Source organism: Clytia hemisphaerica, unplaced genomic scaffold (genome assembly GCF_902728285.1).
Source record: "Clytia hemisphaerica strain Z4C2 unplaced genomic scaffold, Clytia hemisphaerica genome assembly, whole genome shotgun sequence".
NCBI classification, from domain to species: domain Eukaryota; kingdom Metazoa; phylum Cnidaria; class Hydrozoa; order Leptothecata; family Clytiidae; genus Clytia; species Clytia hemisphaerica.
In genome coordinates, this window is record NW_027104421.1 from 587,902 (window position 1) to 607,280 (window position 19,379).

General features: G+C 36.3%; 1 long non-coding RNA gene across 1 annotated transcript; it reads left to right on the top strand.

Moving 5' to 3' along the window:
• Window positions 1-10,659: 10,659 nt before the first annotated feature.
• Window positions 10,660-15,681, top strand: LOC136820342 (uncharacterized). The gene is made up of 5 exons (XR_010848562.1): window positions 10,660-11,025; window positions 12,098-12,179; window positions 13,249-13,330; window positions 14,403-14,484; window positions 15,558-15,681. It is a non-coding gene; the product is annotated as an uncharacterized lncRNA (long non-coding RNA).
• Window positions 15,682-19,379: the final 3,698 nt, after the last annotated feature.

Genomic DNA, 19,379 nt, shown 5'->3' on the forward strand with positions numbered 1-19,379 from the left:
TTTCTTTATTTAAAAAAAATATGGATATAATTAGCTCCCAAAAGACTCAACTTGAAATGATTAATTAAAATTAAATTGTAAATCCAGTCAGGGTTGGTCTAAAAAACAGGGTAGCTAATTTGGGAAGCCAATTGGGCTAGGTAGTGGAGTAGCCATGTATTTCACAGACTAGAGTAAAAAAATAAAAACTTTTTAGATGATAATCCTAATTTGAGCCAAGGGGTAAAACTTTGAAAAAATATTCTAATTATTAATTTATGGTCAGAGCTTGTTTTCTGACTGTTTGAAATTAAACCTGATTACATAAAATTATCAAATGTAATTTTCTTACAAGTTGTTTATCCCTAAGTTAACATAGGTGTAAGATAAATCATCCTTTGATGTTATGAGATTACCCATTGTTGGGTTGGTCTAAAAAGCAGGGTAGCCAATGGGGTAGCCAATTGGGCTAGGTTATGGGGTACCTCTTTTTGCCTAAACTTTTAAAATCTGAAACCTGTTTTCATGTGGAAATAACTATTACAACATCTTGTTAATGATTCCATGTAATAAAATTTAAGTTTCCTTTCGAACTTCAGCCACAATAGCCTTTTTTCAAAAGGTACTGAACTTTGTTACTTCTCAAGAGACCTGGCAAAATTTACAGACCCGAATAAAAAATATTTACAAAAAAGTTTTTAATATTTTAGATTTAGATTTTATTTATGTTTTTAATTTGTTATTTCTGTGAAGCTGTAATTCGATGATAATAGCTTTGGAATCGCCTTTAGGCCATATGATCTCTAATCTTGTCATATCTTAACAATCCTTTGTTATTGAATCTATTGTTTAATTTAAATCATGTTTAGATGTTAATTCCTTTCAAAAATTTTAAATATGGCAGGTACAAAAAGTCTTTTGAATTAGCTCTATTATGATGAAGCTCTATTTCTTACTCCTCGTGCATTAACACATGGTAATTTTTATGATTTTTATCTTTGTTTATATTTGGAATCATACATGATCAATCTAAGTATCGATCAGATTCATGCTCCCTGGTCAGTAAAATGTGGTTCTATGCATTCATTTTCGGTATTTCTATTCTGGTCTGTAAAATATTTAGGTACCCCACAACCTAGCCCTATTGGCTACCCCAATTGGCTACCCTGCTTTTTAGACCAACCCCCCATTGTTTTGATTTTCATTGTGAATCTCTTGTTAGAATGTTGGGGATCTAAAGATTTTGTGTACTTTTATGTAAAAAATGTTCTGGTCTGTAATTTTTCAAAGTGCAAGAGAAAGAAAGACAAGATGGCGACCACACTCAGAAAACAGATGTAGATTTTAGCATTTTTTACAAAAATGACAAAAAGTTATGGAGCAAATCTAAACCTGATTTTTTTGAATAACTGTTAAAGGTTCTAGTATTGTATTTTGTTAATTCAAAGCACAGGGCATCAAAATTTTGGGTAAAAAAGGGGTACCCCATAACCTTGCTTTTTAAACCAACCCATCTAGTCACGGTAAGGTTTACTTCTTTTTCTATCAAAAATCCCTGTAGATTTTGTGGTACAAAATAATTTGAGCTCGATGATTTTCTGTCGTTAAGTCAAAGCTACACTGATCCTAAATTAAGACTTTGACGGTGACTGCAATCAGTGGCGTTGTGGGAAAAATTTTCTGGAGGGGCCAAAGTCAAATTAAAAAAAATGGCGCCCCCAATTTTCCAAAGTGGCGTCCCACCCACCAGTTTTTAAACTTTTACTAATTCATTTGCCTAGGCATAATGAGGAAGGAAATATTTAGTGGATAAGAATAGATGTATCTTTGATGAATGGAAAAAGGAAAAACAGGCCCCACCATGGTTGGGGCCGACTAGAAAAGTTTTGAAAATCGACTGCCAAGATACCCTAAATATCTAAATGAAAATAGACAAATTTGACACTTGCTAGAGTGAAAAGAAACAATGTGTAATGAGAGCAAAGCGAGCAAAAGAATTGATGTTTTATGATGTCAATATTGTTGTCAGCAAATTGGTCTTGGGGCGCAGTTAGATTTTCATTTAATAATACCATATTGTACACACAAAAACTTGTAAATTAGCTAGATTGCAAAGAAGTTACCAATAAACTTTATTGCGAGCGAAGCGAGCGAAAAAAATTGCAAGGTATTTAAAACTATCTCAGTAAAATTGGTCTTGGGGCGCAATTTATAGCGCACAAAGTGTGATTTTTAAGATTGGGGCGTTTAAAAGAATTTCTTTTGGGGCCTCTTGCTCTTCGGCGCCACTTCAAAAAAGCTCCGCTGGGGGGGCCATGGCCCCCGGCCCCCCCCTGCGACAACGCCACTGACTGCAATACAATTTTCATTGCGTTGCAAGCACGTTAGAAAGTGTAACACGTCAAATCCCTATGTGATCTTTCTGGAACTCAATAAAAATGTCAAAAGTCAAAAAAATACAAGTGCCTACAACCCCAACAACAAAAAAGTTAAAACTGATTCAAACTTAAAACGATCTACAAAATTTCTCAGGTGAAAGCTATGCAACTGTAGAAGTATGAAAGACTGAATAGTAACACTGAAATTTTTCATTACTCTTGAATGTGTTTTAAAGTAATAATATGCAGTTATTATTGAGCAAGGATTTCCAAAATAATTATTTTCTTTTTCACACTTGAGTGTTAGTTTATGGTGCGATGTTATGACCTTTCTTTTTCATTTTCAGTTTTTCTATCGATTTATTGCAATTTATTGTATTCTTTTTTATAAGAACATCTTTATAAGAACTACTATGTTAAAAACGCCGAAAAGTATGTAAGAACATTGCTGAGCTTGAAATTGTCTTTTATAACTTGCGAAATACGATGAGACTTGTCATTTTCATGAGAATTGCCCGCTGTGCTCAGGAAATTTCTTCTCTCGCTATAAAGATTCATAGCTGCTCGGTATAAAATTTCACCCCTGTGTCATAGACCCTGTTGACAAAATTTCTTCCCTATTAGGAAAGATTCCCTACAATTTCAGTCCCACAAGGAAACTGACTTTGTTTTCATTCCTATTTTAAACTGAATTGAAAAAGATTGCATTTTTTGAGATGAGAACAATAAATTTTCATCCCTACACTTTTTTTTATACAAGAACAATTTTTAAGAACAATGAGGCTCAAAATCGCCAAAAAGTAAGAACAATTTAAGAACAATGCTGAGCCCAAATTTACTCAATTTCAAGCAATGTAGGGGTCAAAATAGTAAAAGTTGGGTATAACGCCTAAATTACCTCAATTACATCATATAAATCCCCACTCGATTCGTTACCTTTGAGAAAACTGGGAAGTACATTAGTGCAGGATCCGTTGATTCATTACCCATAAGTAATACGCACTTGATTTCACATCATATAAATAAGAACAGGATAAGAACAATTTGAGTCTCAAAGTGCCAAAAAGATAAGAAAGCCTCAGAAAAAATTTGACTGGTTCTTATAAAAAAAGTGTACTGTGGGAAGAAGATCCATCGGGGCTTTAAGACAGGGTGACAATATCTAGAAGCTTTGGTTCTTTTATGCTTGGATGCTGACCTAGGCGCAAGAAAAACATCTACGAATACTAACTTTCAATAAAAGCTGATGAAGACCCGTTTTGAGTTAAATCCAACCTCGATCCCTGTGTATTATCAGCTTTTTGATTCTTACAGATAGCGCTAGATAATATTCTCTGGCGTCAATCAGTAACGTAAATAAAGCCTGGGATACACGGGGACGAGGTTGAGTTAAATCTTATACCAGGAAAAATTGTTTGTCTAAAAATCTATCAAGGAAATTGTATTAATGTACTCGCATATCGCTATTATTTTACCGTCATTGTAACAATTGTGTCCTTGTCAGCTTGGTACCAAGCCTACGAGGGGGTTTACTTAGGCGCAAATGGAAGGTACGGGTATGCCTTTTTTCAAAGTCCTCTAAGGTTCGAAAAATCACCACATCTAATTTTAGTTCGACTAAGGATTACAAATAAAAACAAAAACTCCAATATTTATCCCTACGCTAGTACCCCCTCCCCACGGGAATCCAGCCCTCGTGTGGTATCTGATTTTCCTAGGTGTTCATTAACTGACCCAAATATATTCCACAACATATTATTCAACATAGTTACATAAAATCTCGTCATTTCATAAGAAAGAAAAAAGTGACTTATGTCATATTTGATTTTTACATGAATCTTTTAGTTTATTGGAGTGATATTTTTCTAAAGTATATTAAGATACGCGTGGATAGGACAAAGATATAAAAAGCCTCAAAGAAATTGTTTTGTCAATGAGACTTATAGGGGGAGCCTTAGAATCCATTGTGGTTAGGTTTTATTTAATATTTTTGCAAGATCAGATCAAAATAAAACTTGTCGTCTTCTTGTAAAGTTTGTTAATCATTGACAAAAAGAAAGTCAAAAAATATATATTTTGTCAACACTATTCGATTCCTGACTGGGGTTTTCTGATTTCTTATTCCAAAATTTAATTAAAATTCTATTTTATTTACTAAATTAAAAACCGTCTTGACGGCTTTGTCTGTGTGTTACGTTTTTGAAATTGAAATTGTTTTGATTTGGAACTGTTAATATTTTCATTCCATTTTTCCAGATTTTTGTAGTCTCCCGCCGACCTTGTTTTATTAGAACAATGTTAAAACCTATATTTAATATTGAAAGAACTTCTTCGTCCTTTTGAAAACTCACTTAAAGGAATAGAGAGATTATGGATCTCTTCATCACCTACGACCATGGTAAATTCTTCGGAGAGTTGTGTACTAAGAAAAATTGGTTAACAATTAAAATTAATAAACTTTCCCCTTTTTGGCTAAACACTACTAGGTGTGTAGTGTAAGACAGCAAAAGGACCAAAAAGCAATAAAGAGCTCCATTATATTTCAGTACCTCCCAAAAATGTCAAATAACTTTATTTTCAGCTTCAGTTGAGCTAGAATCTGAGAATGTCTGTCTGTCTGTCTGTCTGTCTGTCTGTCTGTCTGTCTGTCTGTCTGTCTGTCTGTCTGTCTGTCTGTCTGTCTGTCTGTCTGTCTGTCTGTCTGTCTGTCTGTCTGTCTGTCTGTCTGTCTGTCTGTCTGTCTGTCTGTCTGTCTGTCTGTCTGTCTGTCTGTCTGTCTGTCTGTCTGTCTGTCTGTCTGTCTGTCTGTCTGTCTGTCTGTCTGTCTGTCTGTCTGTCTGTCTGTCTGTCTGTCTGTCTGTCTGTCTGTCTGTCTGTCTGTCTGTCTGTCTGTCTGTCTGTCTGTCTGTCTGTCTGTCTGTCTGTCTGTCTGTCTGTCTGTCTGTCTGTCTGTCTGTCTGTCTGTCTGTCTGTCTGTCTGTCTGTCTGTCTGTCTGTCTGTCTGTCTGTCTGTCTGTCTGTCTGTCTGTCTGTCTGTCTGTCTGTCTGTCTGTCTGTCTGTCTGTCTGTCTGTCTGTCTGTCTGTCTGTCTGTCTGTCTGTCTGTCTGTCTGTCTGTCTGTCTGTCTGTCTGTCTGTCTGTCTGTCTGTCTGTCTGTCTGTCTGTCTGTCTGTCTGTCTGTCTGTCTGTCTGTCTGTCTGTCTGTCTGTCTGTCTGTCTGTCTGTCTGTCTGTCTGTCTGTCTGTCTGTCTGTCTGTCTGTCTGTCTGTCTGTCTGTCTGTCTGTCTGTCTGTCTGTCTGTCTGTCTGTCTGTCTGTCCCAAAACTTTGGAGCAGCCTACATGGCCTCAAAAACTGGTGGATTTGGCTGAAATTTGGCACATTTGTTCCTTGGGTGAATATCTAGGGGTATTTTTTTCATTTTTCCAAAATTTGGATTTTTGGGGCCTGGGGACGAGTTTTTTGCCAAAACGAGGCTAAAACATTGGAGCAGCCTACATGCCTCAAAATTGGCGGATTTGGCTGAAATTTGGCACACTTGTTCCTTGGGTGAATATTTTGGGGTCTACAATTGAGCTTATGAATAATTTGAAGCCACTGAAGTTGAGCCCAGTGCGTTGCGCACGTTCGACTATTTTCAATAAAATCATAAAATTATTTTATGTATTTAAAAGGAAAATCATTCCCCAAACGAATGAAATTTGACAATCATGGATTGCTTTTCTCGTGGTGGTGCTATCTTTGACTATGTTATGGACCAGTATCGGACAGCAAACTGCGACTACCTGGAGACTTGGACGAAATGGACAAAATAATATCCAGATATCTGTGAAGCTGTATAATGGTGCGTAGAATTATATGCTATTTCAGATCAGGAAAATGCACTATGCTATAAAATGACTTTATCGTTACAGCAAATCCACTTAACTTTATCATTTGGTAGAGATCGAGCGAAAAAAATATATTGTTTATAACAAGAAGAATGTTGAAACAAATATGTTTCCTGGAGAACTATTTTGGTTCAGTTTTTTAACTTATGCCAAGAAAATATAATTAGTTTTTATGCGGCTAGTACTCAGGTAAGTTATCGCATGTCCTAAAATTACCATAATTTTTAGATTGCATTAGCCGACAGAAAACGACCAAATAAATGACTGAACATGAAGGGTACTATGACTAAGTTTCTAACCTGATGTGTAACCTAACTGTTTTTTCGCTAATTTTTGCGAAAAACCGCAAAAACTGATTATGACGTCATAATCGATGACGTTATAAAAACTAAAAATTGAATTTCCCAAGAATGGTTTATCCAATTGTCTTCAAACTTTCACCAAAAATGTATGTCACTAAAGTCAATCATTTGAAAAAATAATATTTTCAAAATTAATTACGTCAGCAAAAAATAGCATTTTCCGTTCTTTACGAATTTCCGCTGACGTCATCAAAATTTCGAAAAAATTAGTTTTTAAAATGATCGACTTTAGTGAGATACATCTTTGGTGAAAGTTTGAAGACGATTAGATTAACCATTCTTGAGATATTCCATACTGGTTAACAATCCGGCCGATCTGGTAACCAACTCCTCCCCATACTGGTTAATAATCCTGCCGACCTGGTAAAGAACTCCTCCCCATTCTGGTTAAGAATCCGGCCGATCTGGTAAAGAACTCCTCCCCATACTGGTTAACAATCCGGTCGATCTGTTAAAGAACTCCTCTTCTGGTTAACAATCCGGCCGACCTGGTAAAGAACTCCCCCCATACTGGTTAACAATCCGGCCGATCTGGTAAAGAAATCTCCCCCATACTGGTTAACAATCCGGCCGACCTGGTAAAGAACTCCTCCCCATACTGGTTAACAATCCGGCTGACCTGGTAAAGAACTCCTCCCCATACTGGTTAAGAATCCGGCCGACCTGGTAAAGAACTCCTCCCCATACTGGTTAACAATCCGGCCGACCTGGTAAAGAACTCCTCCCCATACTGGTTAACAATCTGGCCGACCTGGTAAAGAACTCCTCCCCATTCTGGTTAACAATCCGGCCGACCTGGTAAAGAACTCCTCCCCATACTGGTTAACAATCCGGCCGACCTGGTAAAGAACTCTCCCCCATACTGGTTAACAATCCGGCCGATCTGGTAAAGAAATCTCCCCCATACTGGTTAACAATCCGGCCGACCTGGTAAAGAACTCCTCCCCATACTGGTTAACAATCCGACAACCTGGTAAAGAACTCTCCCCCATACTGGTTAACAATCCGGCCGACCTGGTAAAGAACTCCTCCCCATTCTGGTTAACAACCCGGCCGACCTGGTAAAGAACTCTCCCCCATACTGGTTAACAATCCGGCCGACCTGGTAAAGAAATCTCCCCCATACTGGTTAACAATCCAGCCGACCTGGTAAAGAACTCCTCCCCATACTGGTTAACAATCCGACAACCTGGTAAAGAAACTCTCCCCCATACTGGTTAACAATCAGGCCGACCTGGTAAAGAACTCCTCCCCATTCTGGTTAACAACCCGGCCGACCTGGTAAAGAACTCCTCCCCATTCTGGTTAACAATCCGGCCGACCTGGTAAAGAACTCTCCCCCATACTGGCTAACAATCCGGCCGACCTGTTAAAGAACTTCTCCCCATTCTGGTTAACAATCCGGCCGACCTGGTAAAGAACTCCTCCCCATGCTGTTTAACAATCCGGCCGAACTGTGGGTAAACATAGCGTTGTGTGGTATATTAGATAGGTTCGATACATCTTATAGTAAGACCTTATTAATTTTAAATCTTGTAACTTTAGCGTGCGGCCACCTCCTTAGTTTAGCATCATGTCTATGAGTGGGGTCGCTCGTCTCGCTTATTTTGACGAACAAATAATCTACTTACGTACTTACTTACATTTACTCATGAGTAAATAACTCGCTTACTCGCATTTACTCATGGGTAAATTTACTCCTGAATGAGAACTCTCACAATCTAACTACTAACAAATCACGAATCCACCACAAACCACACTTTGATAACCCTGCAGCCGTTGTTTGGAAACTTCTAATGTCTTTTTCTTTTATCTCGGCAGTTTGTTTATCTTTGCCTTGAGTTTGAAATAGGCGGGCGGTCTACCAAAAGAATCAAAGAAAACAACTTTCTTTCCATCAAAAAATATCAACACCCAATGCGTTCCAGCTGCCTCTGACGCTTACTCATTTACGATGAAAACACCACGTTTTCCTTCTCAACTTCTGTATTCTCCACGAATTGATTGAGTGCAAAAACGCCATGATAAAAATGTCTTCTAATTTTCCGGTCCAAACGAAAAGGTGCTCCTAGTTCTGTAGTGTTCATTGCATCAAAAATCCTTGAGAATGTTTATTGCCTTGTTGATTGAAATACTATTATCGAATTCACTATATATATAAAATCACCGTCACAGATTGGGCTCTTCCAGAAAAAAATCCGTTCATGGGGGGGGGGAGGGTTGAGGATATATTATTTTTTTCATGAATTACCCCTGGACATTTTTATTTTTAACCCACTGGACACGGGTTATACCCCTGGACAAACATCAAATCAACCCCGTGGACACAAAAAGTTACCCCTGGACATTGCAATTTTTTGGTACTTTTCAAGAGCTTTTCAAGAGCTTTCGAGAACTCAAAAGAGATCCTTAAACTCCCAGTCTTTTGAACTTCTTGATGACTCCCGCACAAATCGAAAGCGAAAAATAAATAGCCGTTTGGATAGTCATTTCTTTTAATAGCACATCCTTCGTCACGGTATAACTTTTCAGTGATATCAAAAAGACTTCTGTATCCATCTAAAAAATCACTATGTTCAAAGTTTAGTTTCATAGGATTTGCTGGGAGAGATTCACCGTTAAAGTGTTGAAAATCTTAGGGGTTCTTCTTGTAGGAGCTGTTGAATGCGTTGTTCTCTACCTTTCCGATGATAACTCTGTTGGACATTTGTCCCATGATACAATTCTCCCAGTTCATACTTCCCAGTCCGATGGGAATAGAACGTGTCTTAATAGTAACCCGATTTATTGGGTACGCAATCGGTTCTTTTTCAAGGGTTTGTTGTATCTCTCCAAATTTATGAGGTGTAAGCTCAATCTTTTTGATACGGAGAACTATATCGACAATTTTGAACTTATAAGTCAGTGTCTCATCATTTTTCAAAAGAGAAAATGCATCCTTCTGACGGTGAAGCGTAATTTTAATAGATAAACCGTTGACAAGCAGTTCACCTTGATGAGCTTTATCAATATGAGAGCGTCCACATATTGCGTTCATGCTGATCATCGTCAGCTTAACCTAGTTCATTTCACTAATCATTTATTTATTCTGTTTCGTTCATGTCACCGTTCCAACGTTCCGATCAGTCTACTCTGGAGAACAACACAACAAATCCAAACCACTGAAAAAGGTTCAATTTTACGAAGTACAAGACGTTATCCGGAAAACCACCTTCCATTACTGATTATCGGATGCTTCACTTCAGTTCACGTTCATTTGACCGGAGTGCATTATTATTTTTCAACTTGTAAAAGCTTTTACCAATTACTGATATATCTTTATGATAATTTTGATTCATTTTGTGAATTTCAGTTTTTAGTAGGAGTAGTTTGTAGCGTTCTGAGTAGTAATCCCAAAGGTTTTACATTTCAAAAGCATCATTTGAACCCCTATTTGACTTTTACAGGGACGAAGTGGTTTTCATCCTGGGGTAGGTCGTGCCATAACAAAAATGACCACGTACCGTGCGATGATCTTAGAACGCTCCTACACTCGTTGTAAATTAATGAAGCCTTACCTCACGCTATCAGCCGAACAAATAGCAATTTACACCAGAAACAAACTGTGTTGTTATTGTCTTTAACGAAGAATTAAAAAGAAATCTCGATTTTGAAACTTCAAATCGTAAAAAATGAAAAACTTTGAATCCGACCAAGTCTATATGCGTTTTTCGAATATAAAAGATTTCAAAGGCTCAATGAAAGAAAAGACTTTTGCATTACCTAAGCATAAAACATCCTGAAATCGATCGAGTTAAATTGGAAACGGCGATCGGACTTGTCACGCAGAGTATAAAAGCCTACCAGAGAGCTTCTGATTGGATCGAAATATCTAATATAATTTCAAAAATACTAGCACGACCACTAGTTCCTGTCTATCCTAATATAAGGCTTATGCAAGAATGCTGATTAAGCACGACCACCAATCAAACATTCAAGCATTTTTCGATTTTCCTGATCTATCCTCGTCTAACTCTGGTGCAAGCACCAGCGTTTCCTGACTTTCCAGCTTTTTACTCTTTACGCATGCGTATCCACCGGTCAAGGTTAATTCCATCCAAATCTAGAATCTGCTATGCTAGGGCAACCCGAATTTAAAAGAAAAGAACGTTGACTTACAAATATAATGTTGAAAATTTTAGCAGCAAGTTCATTTTTGACCAGTTTTTCCAGAGCATGTCTTCAACTTCTGACTTTTTTTCAATTTCTAATTTTTTACAAGTGCAAATTTTTTATTTGACGTCAATTTTTGAAAAATTAAAAAAATTCCGTCACTTTTTTTCTTTTCTATTTTAGAGTGTTTCCAACGTTACGTGATTCAAAATGGTAGACTTGGACTAAAAATGCTAGAAAAGCTTGACAAAAACCCATTTACAAGGTATGAAAACCGTTTTAAGGCACTTTCAGTCCCCAATTATGAAATAAAACTAGTCTTAGACGATTTAAGATGGTAGAATTGGACTAAAAATGGTGGAAAAGCTTGATAAAAACCCATTTACATGATATGAAAACCGTTTTAAGGCACTTTCAGTCCCCAATTATGAAATAAAACTAGTCTTAGACGTTTTTCATTCAACATTCCTTCGAAATTTTAACAAAACTTATAGAATCTGGAAAATTTCAAACAAACGTAGAGCTCACGTAAGATGTTTTGGAAATGAAATGTCTTGTCATTACAAATAGGTTTCTGATGCATTGACGCACCAAGTTTTCTCTTGAGGCTAAAAATAACCTAACGATGGAGAAAATCTCGATTTTGAGACTTCAAATGGTAAAAAATGAAAATTTTTGAATCCGACCAAGTCTATATGCGTTTTTTCGCAGATAAAAGATTTGAAAGGCTCAATGAAAGAAAAAACTTTTGCATTACCCAAGCATAAAACATCCTGAAATCGATCGAGTTAAACTGGAAACGGCGATCGGACTTGTCACGCAGAGTATAAAAGCCTACCAGAGAGCTTCTGATTGGATCGAAATATCTAATATAATTTCAAAAATACTAGCACGACCACTAGTTCCTGTCTATCCTAATATAAGGCTTATGCAAGAATGTTGATTAAGCACGACCACCAATCAAACATTCAAGCATTTTTCGATTTTCCTGATCTATCCTCGTCTAACTCTGGTGCAAGCACCAGCGTTTTCCTGAGTTTTTAAACAGCTTTTTACTCTTTACGCATGCGTATCCACCGGTCAAGGTTAATTCCATCCAAATCTAGAATCTGCTATGCTAGGGCAACGCGAATTTAAAAGAAAAGAACGTTGACTTACAAATATAATGTTGAAAATTTTAGCAGCAAGTTCATTTTTGACCAGTTTTTCCAGAGCATGTCTTCAACTTCTGACTTTTTCTCAATTTCTAATTTTTTTTACAAGTGCAAATTTTTTATTTGACGTCAATTTTTGAAAAATTAAAAAAATTCCGTCACTTTTTTTCTTTTCTATTTTAGAGTGTTTCCAACGTTACGTGATTCAAAATGGTAGACTTGGACTAAAAATGCTAGAAAAGCTTGACAAAAACCCATTTACAAGGTATGAAAACCGTTTTAAGGCACTTTCAGTCCCCAATTATGAAATAAAACTAGTCTTAGACGATTTAAGATGGTAGAATTGGACTAAAAATGGTGGAAAAGCTTGATAAAAACCCATTTACATGATATGAAAACCGTTTTAAGGCACTTTCAGTCCCCAATTATGAAATAAAACTAGTCTTAGACGTTTTTCATTCAACATTCCTTCGAAATTTTAACAAAACTTATAGAATCTGGAAAATTTCAAACAAACGTAGAGCTCACGTAAGATGTTTTGGAAATGAAATGTCTTGTCATTACAAATAGGTTTCTGATGCATTGACGCACCAAGTTTTCTCTTGAGGCTAAAAATAACCTAACGATGGAGAAAATCTCGATTTTGAAACTTCAAATGGTAAAAAATGAAAAATTTTGAATCTGACCAAGTCTATATGCGTTTTTCGCAGATAAGAGATTTCAAAGGCTCAATGAAAGAAAAAACCTTTGCATTACCCAAGCATAAAACATCCTGAAATCGATCGAGTTAAACTGGAAGCGGCGATCGGACTTGTCATGCAGTGTATAAAAGCCTACCAGAGAGCTTCTGATTGGATCGAAATATCTAATATAATTTCAAAAATACTAGCACGACCACTAGTTCCTGTCTATCCTAATATAAGGCTTATGCAAGAATGTTGATTAAGCACGACCACCAATCAAACATTCAAGCATTTTTCGATTTTCCTGATCTATCCTCGTCTAACTCTGGTGCAAGCACCAGCGTTTTCCTGAGTTTTTAAACAGCTTTTTACTCTTTACGCATGCGTATCCACCGGTCAAGGTTAATTCCATCCAAATCTAGAATCTGCTATGCTAGGGCAACGCGAATTTAAAAGAAAAGAACGTTGACTTACAAATATAATGTTGAAAATTTTAGCAGCAAGTTCATTTTTGACCAGTTTTTCCAGAGCATGTCTTCAACTTCTGACTTTTTTTCAATTTCTAATTTTTTACAAGTGCAAATTTTTTATTTGACGTCAATTTTTGAAAAATTAAAAAAATTCCGTCACTTTTTTTCTTTTCTATTTTAGAGTGTTTCCAACGTTACGTGATTCAAAATGGTAGACTTGGACTAAAAATGCTAGAAAAGCTTGACAAAAACCCATTTACAAGGTATGAAAACCGTTTTAAGGCACTTTCAGTCCCCAATTATGAAATAAAACTAGTCTTAGACGATTTAAGATGGTAGAATTGGACTAAAAATGGTGGAAAAGCTTGATAAAAACCCATTTACATGATATGAAAACCGTTTTAAGGCACTTTCAGTCCCCAATTATGAAATAAAACTAGTCTTAGACGTTTTTCATTCAACATTCCTTCGAAATTTTAACAAAACTTATAGAATCTGGAAAATTTCAAACAAACGTAGAGCTCACGTAAGATGTTTTGGAAATGAAATGTCTTGTCATTACAAATAGGTTTCTGATGCATTGACGCACCAAGTTTTCTCTTGAGGCTAAAAATAACCTAACGATGGAGAAAATCTCGATTTTGAGACTTCAAATGGTAAAAAATGAAAAATTTTGAATCCGACCAAGTCTATATGCGTTTTTTCGCAGATAAAAGATTTCAAAGGCTCAATGAAAGAAAAAACTTTTGCATTACCCAAGCATAAAACATCCTGAAATCGATCGAGTTAAACTGGAAACGGCGATCGGACTTGTCACGCAGAGTATAAAAGCCTACCAGAGAGCTTCTGATTGGATCGAAATATCTAATATAATTTCAAAAATACTAGCACGACCACTAGTTCCTGTCTATCCTAATATAAGGCTTATGCAAGAATGTTGATTAAGCACGACCACCAATCAAACATTCAAGCATTTTTCGATTTTCCTGATCTATCCTCGTCTAACTCTGGTGCAAGCACCAGCGTTTTCCTGAGTTTTTAAACAGCTTTTTTACTCTTTACGCATGCGTATCCACCGGTCAAGGTTAATTCCATCCAAATCTAGAATCTGCTATGCTAGGGCAACGCGAATTTAAAAGAAAAGAACGTTGACTTACAAATATAATGTTGAAAATTTTAGCAGCAAGTTCATTTTTGACCAGTTTTTCCAGAGCATGTCTTCAACTTCTGACTTTTTCTCAATTTCTAATTTTTTACAAGTGCAAATTTTTTATTTGACGTCAATTTTTGAAAAATTAAAAAAATTCCGTCACTTTTTTTTCTTTTCTATTTTAGAGTGTTTCCAACGTTACGTGATTCAAAATGGTAGACTTGGACTAAAAATGCTAGAAAAGCTTGACAAAAACCCATTTACAAGGTATGAAAACCGTTTTAAGGCACTTTCAGTCCCCAATTATGAAATAAAACTAGTCTTAGACGATTTAAGATGGTAGAATTGGACTAAAAATGGTGGAAAAGCTTGATAAAAACCCATTTACATGATATGAAAACCGTTTTAAGGCACTTTCAGTCCCCAATTATGAAATAAAACTAGTCTTAGACGTTTTTCATTCAACATTCCTTCGAAATTTTAACAAAACTTATAGAATCTGGAAAATTTCAAACAAACGTAGAGCTCACGTAAGATGTTTTGGAAATGAAATGTCTTGTCATTACAAATAGGTTTCTGATGTATTGACGCACCAAGTTTTCTCTTGAGGCTAAAAATAACCTAACGATGGAGAAAATCTCGATTTTGAAACTTCAAATGGTAAAAAATGAAAAATTTTGAATCCGACCAAGTCTATATGCGTTTTTCGCAGATAAGAGATTTCAAAGGCTCAATGAAAGAAAAAACTTTTGCATTACCCAAGCATAAAACATCCTGAAATCGATCGAGTTAAACTGGAAGCGGCGATCGGACTTGTCACGCAGAGTATAAAAGCCTACCAGAGAGCTTCTGATTGGATCGAAATATCTAATATAATTTCAAAAATACTAGCACGACCACTAGTTCCTGTCTATCCTAATATAAGGCTTATGCAAGAATGTTGATTAAGCACGACCACCAATCAAACATTCAAGCATTTTTCGATTTTCCTGATCTATCCTCGTCTAACTCTGGTGCAAGCACCAGCGTTTTCCTGAGTTTTTAAACAGCTTTTTACTCTTTACGCATGCGTATCCACCGGTCAAGGTTAATTCCATCCAAATCTAGAATCTGCTATGCTAGGGCAACGCGAATTTAAAAGAAAAGAACGTTGACTTACAAATATAATGTTGAAAATTTTAGCAGCAAGTTCATTTTTGACCAGTTTTTCCAGAGCATGTCTTCAACTTCTGACTTTTTTTCAATTTCTAATTTTTTACAAGTGCAAATTTTTTATTTGACGTCAATTTTTGAAAAATTAAAAAAAAAAATTCCGTCACTTTTTTTCTTTTCTATTTTAGAGTGTTTCCAACGTTACGTGATTCAAAATGGTAGACTTGGACTAAAAATGCTAGAAAAGCTTGACAAAAACCCATTTACAAGGTATGAAAACCGTTTTAAGGCACTTTCAGTCCCCAATTATGAACTTTCGGACTTTAAGGAGAATTTACTCTTTCTAGTGCTGGAATTATACCGCGGAAATATGAAAAAGGTCATGGCTCTAAGGTATCAAAGGTAGGGAAGCTCCATAGCCACGATTAGGCAAGAATCATAGACGCGATTAAAAATACCTCTAAAGGTATTTTTTTGCCGCCTGTTTTCCCGCAAGAAAACATTCAAAAATACCTCAAAGGGTTCGATTTGTATCTCTAAGGTATCAAAAGTAACGAAACTCCATAGACACGATTCGGCAAGAATCATAGACGCGATTGAAAGTACCTCTAAAGGTATTTAGGCTAAAAGATAGCTTTTAAAAGTGAAATTAGCTTAGCTTTTAAAGGGTTTCAAGCGGAAATACGGTTAGAAAAATAACTTGGATTATAACGATTTCCCAACACAGAGCATAAATGTTCAATTAGAGACCTTTATGATCTGTCTTGTGTGCTCGTTCATGCCAAACTATATTCCTCAGGTCTTGCTGTTCAATCTTAAGTTTTTTCAAATGACATCCCAAGGTGTTTTTACTGAGCGAATGAGAATCTTCACACTCACTTTATACCGTCGAATGGTATTTTATTATACTTTGAAACTTCGGAAAAACTGAAAATTGTTTATGAGGTACCTATGAGGTACATAAAGATCCCTTTAAAGCCATAAGGGCTAAGGGGTTAAAGGGATCTTCAGAATTCCTTCGAAGGCTTTTTTCCTGCCCCTACGGTTACTATTTTACTATATTACTTTCGAATTTTTGGAAATCCCGAAAATCACTCAAAAGGTATAAAATAATTCCTACAGGGTGTTTTAAAATTACCTTAACGGTTTTTTAAAAAATCATCCCACGGAAGGTATCATTTTAATCCTTAAAGGACTATATTTATTCCCAAAAAGGGACAAATTTGTTATCTAAAGGTAAATGCGATTATTAGGACCTCTAAAGGTACTAAAATGAACCGCTAAAATTTTCAGTGATGTTCTGTCGGGAAGATTAGCAAATGATGCGTCATTGTCAAATCCCCTCACTACTAGTCAAGCTTTGACTACTAACTTAGGTTCCGACTGTTTGTCAGTGACTACCCATGTCACTGAAGATGGAATCCACCTATGCTGTCATTTTACAAAGTTACAGTGCAGTGAACTTTACCGTCTATGGAACTGCCCTTGTTTTTATAGCATTGCCCGTTGAAGTTCGATCAGATTCAGATTGAGTCAGTTCCAGCTGGTGTGGCGGAATTCTTTGAAGCTTAATTGTTTTATGGCAATTCAGACCACGAAATCTAAGGGATATTGATTTAAACTTCCATGAGTTCGAGGTTTAAATCCCTGTCTCAAACTCACACGAAAAAATCGTTAAATCACACTCGTGTGAAAACTGATTTTCAAGGGTGTGATTCGGTTCGTTTTTCACACGGGTGTGAAAAGGAAATTAACACCCTATGTGTTTACACTATAGAACGAGTATCGAATTAAACGCACAAATCACAATCTGGGTTAGTTCTTCTTAAACTTTAGGTGTTTTAATCTGATACTCATTCAATATGGTGTAAACTCCCGTGTGAAAAACGAACCGAATCTCACCCTGGGAAATCAGTTTTCACACGAGTGTGATTTAATGATTTTTTCCTGTGTTCTGTTTGTCGAGATTCCGTCTTTTGTTCAAGTTTTTTAATACATACATGTTTTTTTTATAAGCAAGTGTATGCCCTTTGGTCAGGCTCGTGTATGCTTAAGTTCTCAAAGCATCCAGGCATGGATTATGCTTATTACATGCTTATGAATCATGCTTATAATTCACCCCGAGCCAAGTTTTAGTGGCATTTTAGAAATTTTGCAAATTTTTGTTCAGATTTGGGAGCAGTGGTAGCCGTGGAATGTCTTTTTTTTACTTGACCTCAACCAAACCATTTTAAACTGATAAAAAATGACAACTTGAAAAATATTTCAGGCTGACACATATGCTTATGTTATGCTTAGGAATTCTGCAAATCTGAGCCTTCGTATGCTTATAAGCGTTATGCTTATAAAAAAAAACATGTATCCAGTTTATTTCAGTGTAATCAACTTCGAAAAATGAATTCATACCTACCATAAAATGATTAGAAGTGATCTCTTTCTCTCTCCTCCCATCCATTTAGAAAGGAAGATCACCAACCTGACTCCCTTTACTTGCATTTGGATATAAATCGGTCGTTACTTTTAGAACTTGCTTTGAAAGATTTACAACAGAGAAGGTCGATTTTACGCAACAGACTTCATAGACACGCATGCGTAAGAATCCGTAGGGGTGTTACAGTAACTTACGGTCGGAGTTGTGGACGGCAAAATTTGTCGTTCTTTGTGAAATTTGTCATTCTTTTTGTCTATCTTTAGTAATGAGAGCGGCAAGCTTTCTTTCCGCATTGTGATCTGAGATCAGAATTACAAATTTTTCAAACTAATTGCTTCACATTTTCCATTTAGGTCGATCAAATTTACATTTGTCCTTGCAAAAAAGGAATATTTCACTTTCCTTTGGCTTTCGTTCTTTAATTTTCCATTTTCTTCTGCTCTTTCTCTTTAGTCTTTAAAATTGCCGTAGAATGTTTTTTGCGGTCATTGGCCCATGGATGGAGGTTTTGACTTTAGGTTTTATTCTATCGTACGCAAACACATTACTTACTTTTGGTTACCTTTGGTTGTCTTAGAGCATATAGCTCTGGCAAGAATCTTTTGATCCACACCACAACTTCGTTAAATCCACAATTCCTGAAGGAAAAATGGATCAGCAGAGAGATTTCATGTCTAAAATTGAGTTTGAGTCAACTCTCCTGCACCCTGTATAACCATGGATTTGGTGTTCATTCGGAATTGTTTTGAGGTGCTTATCCAGTGCAGTTTTGAATTTATCAACTGGAACATTTTTCAAATTTCTAATGCACTTTGGCAATGCATTGAACAGCTTTGCACCTTGTATTGCTTAGGTGCTGTCACGTAGTTTCGAATTATTTGGCCCAATGTACTTGGTAACACACATTCGTCCTAGACGCGGGTGGTCTTTTGCTTTGAAGCCATCATTGATGTTTGGTACTATGCTTTCTAGAATTTCCCAAGTATATATGATCCTATATCGTTCTCTCCTTCTCTGAAAAAATATTTTCAATTAATGTTCTAGTCATCATCATTGTCTATCAAGAGAGGTTTAAAAAATGTCTAAAATTATATTTAGAAAAACCATTGGGGTCAGAGCCATCGTCAAACAGCCAAACGTCGTAGGACAGTCAAACGCCATCCGAATCCAGCCAAACTCCCTCAAGTGACAGTCATTAAAATTTCCAATGGAAAATAGGTGGAAATTTAATCATTTTCACATTATTTTTCAATTTTGATAACGTGAATTAGCGTGATCCCATTCCATTCATTCTGATCATTTGCTGTGTCCGTCCAATAAATTCTTTTATTTTCATTAGGTGATGTTGTGTCTGAAATAGATAGGACAAAAGCTGTTTTATATGTGTGGGATAGATATACTGTTTCCATGAAGGCGTACCTTGAACTATCACAGATGGTATGTATAATATATACTGGTATGTGGTAATTATCTCAAAAAAGGTCCTAACCTCGAAAAAAGTTCTACAAGGCTAAAATTTTTGTTATTTGTATTTAGACTTTTCTACTTTCACTCAAGGCTTGGTACCAAATTTCATGGC